Here is a 10000-nt window from a genome sequence, read left to right on the forward strand (position 1 = left end):
GTACACTCGGGCACATTATTCTATCTTATTTCTCTTCCTCTTGCTTGAGGGGACACTCGGCACAATGTTCTATCTTATTTCTCTTCCAGTTGCTGGAGGGTACACTCGGGCACAATATTCTATCTTATTTCTCCTCCTCTTGCTTGAGGGTACACTCGAGCACTCTATTCTATCTTATTTCTCTTATTTTGCTTGAGGGTACACTCGGGCACACTATTCTATCTTATTTCTCTTCCAGTTGCTGGAGGGTACACTCTGGCTCACTATTCCATCTTATTTCTCTTCCTCTTGCTTGAGGGTACACGCGGGCACATTATTCCATCTTATTTCTTCTCCTCTCCTCCTCTTGTATGAGAGTACACTCGGGCACACTATTCTATCTTATTTCTCTTCCTCTTGTTTTATTAAAGTTTTTATAGTTTATATATGAAAGATTTATCTTAATGTTGCTATTGTTCTTAAAACATTTTATATTGATTGTTAATTACTTCTCTTGTAGTTTATTTCCTTGTTTACTTTCCTCATTAGGCATTGTCACTGTCCCTTGCCTCTGCCATTCATGACTGGACTTTAAACCTTTAAAATATTCCTAGCGTCTGCCATTCATGAGTGGACTTTAAACCTTTAAAATATTCCTAGCCTCTGCCATTCATGAGTGGACTTTAAACCTTTAAAATATTCCTAGCCTCTGCCATTCATGACTGGACTTTAAACCTTTAAAATATTCCTAGCCTCTGCCATTCATGACTGGACTTTAAACCTTTAAAATATGCCTAGCCTCTGCCATTCATGACTGGACTTTAAACCTTTAAAATATTCCTAGCCTCTGCCATTCATGACTGGACTTTAAACCTTTAAAATATTCCTAGCCTCTGCCATTCATGACTGGACTTTAAACCTTTAAAATATTCCTAGCCTCTGCCATTCATGACTGGACTTTAAACCTTTAAAATATTCCTAGCCTCTGCCATTCATGACTGGACTTTAAACCTTTAAACTCTTAATGATAAAGCCATTTAGATCTAATAATATCTTGTTCATATGCCTTTTGAACAAATGAACAACGAGATAAATAAGTAAATAAAGGAATAAAAAGACCGACTCAATTATATACATAACCCCCATCCATGTACGTTGGTGGAAGTAAAAACAAGGCATAATCAAGACACTTAAAGTAGCTACATTGAGTGCTCTCTCTCTCTCTCTCTCTCTCTCTCTCTCTCTCTCTGTTATCACAAACAGTGCTTTGAATAGAAGCAAATTGTCTCATGAATAAGGCAGGGACACCAGTGTTCAAGTGTGATATAATTGGGGTTGCACGAGTGAACAAATAGGATCTCTCTCTCTCTCTCTCTCTCTCTCTCTCTCTCTCTCTCTTACACTGAGGTCACATTCTTTCTGAAGCTTCCTTTGCTTGTGTGGTATCTGTTATTATTATTATTATTATTATTATTATTATTACAACCCCAGTAGGAAAAGGAGGCTGCTATAAGCCCAAGGTCTCCCACAGTGTAAAATAGCCCAGTGAGGAAAGTAAATAAGGAAATAAGTAAATTACAAGATGAGTAATGAATAATTAAAATAATATGTTTTAAAACCAACAATTATTACTCCTATTATTATTATTATTATTATTATTATTATTATTATTATTATTACTTAAATTACAACCCCAGTTGGAAAAGGAGGCGGCTATAAGCCCAAGGGCTCCAACAGTGAAAAACAGCCCAGTGAGGAAAGGAAACAAGGAAATAAGTAAACTACAAGACTAGTAATGAACAGTGAAATTTACACATTTTAAAAACAGTAACAACATTAAAATTGATCTTTCTTAAATAAACAACAGTAAAACTCAACAGTGAAATTCAACCATGAAAGTTTTTGCCATCTTTCGTGTCCTTCAAGTCTGGGTAGAAGAGGCGTAAGATAAATTATGTTTACTTATACATTTCGCGGATTTAGCGGAATCTTCTTTGTTGATGAATAAGGAAATTACTGTAAATATAATATTTTGAAAACAAGTCTTTATAGTTATTCATTATTTCAAGTTTTGTGACTAGAAATAGGAAATTCTTCACACATTTACACATAAATTGATTGATTGATTTGTGGTTTTCCGGCATCCTGACATCTAAAGTCATTATTATTATTATTATTATTATTATTATTATTATTATTATTATCCAAGCTACAACCCTAGTTGGAAAAGCAAAATGCTATAAGCCCAGGGGCTCCAATAGGGAAAAATAGCCCAGTGAGGAAAGGAAATAAGGAAATGAATAAATGTTGAGAAAAAATTAACAATAAATCATTCTAAAAAAAGTAACAACGTCAAAACAGATATGTCATATATAAACTATTAATAACGTTAAAAACGCCAATATACAAAATTGTAAAAACTTAATCATTTTGAAAGCTATACACAGTTGCGGTGGCTGATGTGGTAACGTCCTGATTGGTGAACGCCAGATTGAGGTTCGAGTCCCGCTCAAAATCGTTATCTTTGTCACTGCAACCTCACTATCCTTGTGAGCTAAGGATATGGGTTTAGGGGAGCCTATAGGTCTACCTGCTGAGTCATCAACAGCCATTGCCTGGTCCTCTATGGTCCTATCACCAATCTAGTCCAATCCTTCTCCACCATCTCTGACTGTTCTATACATTACAAAATCCATGAGGAGTATAAACAACATAGGTGACAATACATTCCCTTGGAGTAATCCACTGTTCTCTGGGGCTTCGCCGCTTATCATATGTATATATGGTCAGTCTGTAGGGCATTGTCCTGCTCGATAGGGCAATGTCACTGTCCCTTGCGTCTGCCATCCATGAGTGGCCTTTAAACCTTCAAAACTATCAGCATATATATATCCCCTAGTCCTTTTTAAGGTTTATAGGCCACTCATGAACCGCAGAGGTAAGGGATAGTGACATTGCCATAGAGACTGTCCATATATACATATGATTAGTGCCCAAGCTCCCTCTCCACCTAAGCCAGGGCCAGGGAGGGCTAGGCAATGGCTGCTGATGACTCAGCAAGTAGACTTATAGGCTCCCCCCAAACGCCTCTTCCTTAGCTCAGAAGGATGGTGAGGTTGCAGACGCTACAAGAAACTATCGAGCTTGAGTGGGACTCGAACCCCAGTTCGACAATTGGTAGGCAGGTACATTTCCAATAGGCCATCACTGCCCTAAAGCATACGCAAGGTCAATGGTTGATATACAGTCTCGTAAACGGAAACAGAAGTGTATAATTGTGTATAAAAGGAAACTAACTTTGCCAAAACCTCTTCAGTATGACATTGAAATCATACATATGCAAACACTGTACACACACTCCCTTACACTAACAATATCATACACAGTAATGCCATCTATCGGCGAATCTAAAAACGAAACCGTTCGTTTGTTTTTCGTAATTGGAGATATGAGAACCACGGCTCTTAATGAACGTCGTAAAAACGACCATTAACTCTCACTTCGAGATGAATTAGTATCCATTAAATTGCTATTTGAGTAGAGAGTACAGTTACTGGCGGCAGTGGGAAACAAATGATTTGAATAGCGTCAGTGAGGTCAGGCTATAAGTCAACATCTATGGCACAGTAATAAGACTATATTCCATTTCTTTTAGCGAGGCAGATTTGCACCGACTCTCAGCGGTGCCCTTTTAGCTCGGAAAAGTTTCCTGATCGCTGATTGGTTAGAATTATCTTGTCCAACCAATCAGCGATCAGGAAACTTTTCCGAGCTAAAAGAGCCCCACTGCGAGTCGGTGCAAATATGCCTCGATAAAAGAAATGGAATATAGTGTTAGTGTGTGGATCAGAAACTTGGACTGAAAGATGAGAAAGGGAAGCTTAATAGAATAGAGATGAGAATATTGAGGTGGATGATGGGAATATCACTGCTCGAAGAATGGCAGGTGTAGTAAAGATTACAGAGGGGATAAGAGTGACACGAATGAGATGGTTTGAGCATGTGTTGAGAATGGATGGTGGAGAGGGAGTGAGGATGGCTTGGGAGGAACCTGTTAAGGGGAGGAGATTGAGAATGTTGAGGTGGACTATGGGAATATCACTGCTCGAAGAAGGGCAGGTGTAGTAGAAATTACAGAGGTGATAAGTGTCACGACTGAGATGGTATGGGCATGTGTTGAGAATGGATGGTGGGAGGTGAATGAGGATGGCTTAAGAGGAATCTGTTAAGGGGAGGAGATTGAGAATGCTGTGTTGGATTATGGGAATATCAGTGCTCGAAGAATGGCAGGCGTAGTAAAGACTACAGAGATGATAAATGTGTCACGACTGAGATGGTGTGGACATGTGTTGAGAATGGATGGTGAGGAGGGCTTGTGAGGAATATGTTAAGGGGAGAAGATCGAGAGGGAAACAGCGAATTAGATAAGGTGAAGGATATTATGGAGAGAATGTTGGTTTAAACAGAATGCGTTTAATAGAATAAGACCAGTATTAATTTATGGATCGGAAACTTGGGTTGTAAGATGAAGAAGCAAAGCTTGAGAGAATAGAGATGAGAATGTTGAGGTCGATTATGGGAATATCACTGCTCGAAGAATAGCATGCGTAGTAGAAATTACAGAGGTGATAAGTCTCACGACTGAGATGGTGTGGGCATGTGTTGAGAATGGATGGTGGGGAGGGAGTGAGGAGGGCTTGGGAGGAATCTGTTAAGGAGAAGAGATTGAGAATGCACAGGTGGATTATGGGAATATCACTGCTCGAAGAATGGCAGGCGTAGTAAAATTACAGAGGTGATAAGAGTGTCACGACTGAGATGGTGTGGACATGTGTTGAGAATGGATGGTGGGGAGGGAGGAGTGAGGAGGGCTTGGGGGGAATCTGTCAAGGGGAGGAGATCCAGAGGGAAGCTGAAAGTTACATGGCGAGATAAGGTGAAGGATGATGGGGAGAGAAGAGGTTTGGTGGAAGAGGATGCCTTTGATAGAAGGCATTGGAGAAGGCTCGTCAGGCAACCGACCCTTTAATGTAGGGATAACGGTGGGGACAGAAGTGAGTTTTTAAAGGTTTAAAGGCCGCTCAAGGGACAGTGACATTGCCCTAGCAAGCAGGACAATGCCCTAGAGACTGACCATAATCATATGATCAGCGCCGAAGCATCCTCACCACCCAAGCAAGGACCAAAGGAAGGCCAGGCAATGGCTGCTAATGACTCAGCAGATAGACCTATAGGCTCCCCCAAACCCCCCAACCTTAGCTCACAAGGATGGTAAGGTTGCAGACACTAATGGCACTAACGAATCTGAGCGGGACTCGAACCCCCGACTGGCAAACACCAGGCAGAGACGTTACCAATCAGGCCACCACAATCCTAAGGGCTGTATCATCCGTCAGGCCAAATCTTCCCATATTTACTAAGGAATTGCAATGATCCTTTTATTCCAATTCCCCGTAAGCTGTCCAACTCCTCTTTCTTCCTTCCATTGTCTTTTTTCTTGTTTTCTTTGAACATTGAAAAGGAAATTTTCATCAGTTTGCCATTCGTATTGATCTCAACATAATATAAAAAATACTATTATTCTGATACATCGGAATGTCTTACATTATTTTCCCAGTTGTTATTATTATTATTATTATTATTATTATTATTATTATTATTATTATTATTATTATTATTATTATTATTATCATATTAATAGTACTACTTCTCTAGGTTGGATTTATTAAATTTCTCCTGTAGTGTTTCCTTAGTTCCTTACCTCACGGGGCTATTTTCTTTGTTGGAGCCCCTGGGCTTATAGCATCTTGCTTTTCCAACTAGTGTTGTAGCTTGCCAAGTAATAATAATAATAATAATAGTATTGCTACTATTATTATTTTTATTATTATTATTATTATTATTATTATTATCATTATTTTATTATTATTATTAATATTATTATTATTATTATTATTATTGTTGCTGTTGTTGTTGTTGTTGTTGTTGTTGTTATTGATAATGATAATAATAATAATAATAATAATAATAATAATAATAGTAGTAGTAGTAGTAGTAGTATTACTACTACTACTACTTTGATATTATTATTATTACTATTATTATTATTATTATCATTATCATTATTCTTATTATTATTATTATTATCAATATTATTATTATTATTATTATTATTGATATAATCTTTATTATTGCCCCTATGATTTTCATAATCCTCACCTACCAATTAATATATCTATCTAAAGGCGATAAATGTATTTAAAAAATACTAAACTTACTTACGTCATCAGGTTTCAACTTCGCTCAACCTTGCATAGCACGGACATTGCACCCTGACCTTAGCCCATAACTTGCGATCATAAGGTCAAAGTCATTTTCATTCCTGCTGTGGTCATACATATGCATTATCACTCAAACCTCCCCACCCCCCCCCCCCCCCCCCCCCACCCTCCTTTCTGCGAGGTAAAACGGTTAGATATATACATAGTGATTAGTAAGATATTTGAATAGAAAAAGGATTAATTTTTATTGGAAATTGGAATGTAAAATAGAGGTGATTAGTAAAATATTTGAATAGGAAGAGGATTAGTTTTAATTGGAAATTAGAATGTAAAATAGAGGTGATTAGTAAAATATTTGAATAGGAAGAGGATTAATTTTGATTGGAAATTAGAATGTAAAATAGAGTTGATTAGTAAAATATTTGAATAGGGAAAGGATTAATTTTAATTGGAAATTAAAATGTAAAATAGAGGTGATTAGTAAAATATTTGAATGGGAAGACGATTAGTTTTAATTGGAAATTAGAATATAAAATAGAGGTGATAAGTAAAATATTTGAATAGGAAGAGGGTTAGTTTTAATTGGAAATTAGAATGTACAATATAGTGCAATGGTCTTCCATTGTCTTAGGTTAGAGTTCTCTTGCTTGAGGGTACATTCGGGCACACTATTCTATCTTATTTCTCTTCCTCTTGGTTTCTTAAAGTTTTTGATAATTTATATACGAAAGATTTATTTGGATGTTATAGTTCTTAAACTTCTCTTGTAGTTTATTTTCTTTCCTCACTGGGCTATTTTCCCTGTTGGATCCTTTGGGTTTATAGCATCCTGCTTTTCCAACTAGGGTTGGAGCTAAGCAAGTATTAATGATTATGATGTCAAATTTGGGTTTAACCATAATTTTATTTTTGTTAAAGTAAATTTTTATTTTTATGGTCTTTAATTTTGATAAAATAAATGTTGATTTTCCATTTGTTTTTTATGCTGAAGTTAATCCTTGTGCATTTAGTAAAATGTGAGGGTTGAAGTATATATACTGTATATATATATATATATATATATATATATTTATATATACCTACATATATAAATACACAGTATATATGTATGTGTGTATATATATAGATAGATATATTTATATATACATACATATATAAATACACAGTATATATGTATGTGTGTATATATATAGATAGATATATACATATATATACAGTATATATATATATATATATATATACATACATATACACATACATATACATATACATATATACAAATCGACAATAAAATTGAATGATAAATCGTAGACTAAAACCTACTTCAGATCTCCAGAAAAATTAGATAAGAATTTTAGGCGTTAAATTCTGCAATTGACGAAAGGAAAATTAGCAGAGCCAACAAGCGAGCAACGGGAAGTGTTATTGAAAGAAGTGACGTCACACAATTGCTTGCAAAGCATGTCGGTGTTAGCGTACCTTCTTCCGTATATTTTCTTGGTAAAGAAAAAATGTGTTTTTATAAATAGAATTGTGGTTAAACCACGCTTTCCATTGCTCTTACTTATTATTATTATTATTATTATTATTATTATTATTATTATTATTATTATTATTGTTGTTGGTATTATTATTATTATTATTATTGTTATTATTACTATTATTATTATTATCATTAATATTATTATAATTATTATTATTATTGTTATTATTGTTGTTGTTATTACTATTATTATTATTGTTGTTGTTGTTGTTGTTGTTGTTGTTATTATTATTATTACTATTATTATTATTATTATTATTATTATTATTGTTGGTATTATTGTTATTATTGTTATTATTATTATTATTATTAGCTAAGCTACAACGCCATTTTGAAAAGCGAGATGCTATAAGGCCAGGGGCTCCAAAAGGGAAAATAGCCCAGTGAGGAAAGGAAATAAGGAAAATAATAAGCTACAAGAGACTTAATAAACAATTCAAATGAAATATTTCAAGAATATTTATGTACCGGAAGTGTTCCATACACGATCATACACTGTAATGCTATTGTTTTTTATCTTTCAATCTCTCCCGCACTGATAATAGGAAACCTGATTAAGCTTGCCATTGCATGTTTTATATTGTTTGAATTTTAATGATATTCTTGCTCTCAACTACTTGTATATAAGCTTGTCATCTGTTGAATAAATGTCACTTGCATTCGTCTTGCCTCTCTCTTAGAGCCTATTGATAATAGAACAACCTATATAAGCTTGCCATTGCATGTTTTATATTGTTTAGATATTAATGACATTCTTGCTCTCAACTATTTGTATATAAGCTTGTCATCTGTTGAATAGATATCACTTGCATTCGTCTCGCCTCTCTCTTAGAGCCTATTTATAACACAAAAATCTATATAAGCTTACCATCGCATGTTTCATATTGTCTGATTTTTTATGACATTCTTGCTCTTAACTATTTGTATATAATCTCGTTATCTGTTGAATAGCCACGTTGCCACTGTTAGTTAGCTTACTATTCTCACTGCTTTCCTATCAGGTAAAAATTTAAATATGATATAAAATGATAAATATAGAACTTAATACTAAGACAATTTAGCATATCTATAAACAAAATCGTGGCTAAACCACACTTTGAACAATTGACTTTGCAAGCTATTCCTTAAAATGGTTATTTGGCTAACTTACATCACTATTTTTCTTCCTTTTATAACTCCAAAATCAAACCATTGTTCTCTAGTCCAGGGTAGTGCCATAGCCTCTGTACCATGGTCTTCCACTGTCTTGGGTTAGAGTTCTCTTGCTTTAGGATACACTCGGGTACTCTATTCTATCTTATTTCTCTTCCTCTTTTTTGTTATAAGTTTTTATAGTTTATATAGGAAATATTTATTTTAATGTTTTTACTGTTTTTAAAATATCTTATTTTTCCTTGTTTTCTTTCCTCACTGGGCTGTTTTCCTTCTTGGGGCCCCTGGGCTTATAGGATCCTACTTTTCCAACTATGGTTGTAGATTTACAAGTGATAATAATAACAATGATAATAATAATAATAATAATAATAATAATAATAATAATAATAATAAACTAGCAAAAACTGACAAATAAAGCTTTAATTAGCAAAGGACAATCAAACACAAACAAAATAATTAAACATTGTTGATTCTAAACAAAGTTCATTAATCCATTATAATTTCGTTATTCATTTTCATTATAATCAGTATTATTCATTCCAAGAAGAAATTATATGTCTGCAGTAACGCTTCGAACCTTAGAGGTCAGTTTCCCACTGTGGAAAGTACGATTCTCGCCTTTAGTATGTAGCAGGGACATCACAGGCTGATCATAAGGCTCACGTTCCATTGCTAATTAATGGGATTCTCGTATCTGTTGCATCATGAGTGCTTGGATATCCTGTCATTTTTTTATTCCCACTTTTTGTCCCGTGGGTGTGAAGGATTCTTTTTACCTCCTTTGCTCGCTCAAGGACTTCTTCTATGTGGCTTCTTCGAATATGATGTGTTTTTTAATTTTTTTTTAAATTTTTTTAAAGTTTATTTTCATGTTTACAGCTTGTGCATTCACTATCTTTTTTCTTAAAACGTTTTTTTTTATGTTCAGTTTATATTTTCACTATTTTTTCTTTATGTATTCACTATTTTTTTTCTTAAAACTGTTTTTTTTTATGTTTAGGGTTTATGTTTTCACTATTTTTTCTTTATGTATTCACTATTT

This window comes from Palaemon carinicauda, chromosome 42 (genome assembly GCF_036898095.1).
Source record: "Palaemon carinicauda isolate YSFRI2023 chromosome 42, ASM3689809v2, whole genome shotgun sequence".
In the NCBI taxonomy this organism is placed as follows: Eukaryota; Metazoa; Arthropoda; class Malacostraca; order Decapoda; family Palaemonidae; genus Palaemon; species Palaemon carinicauda.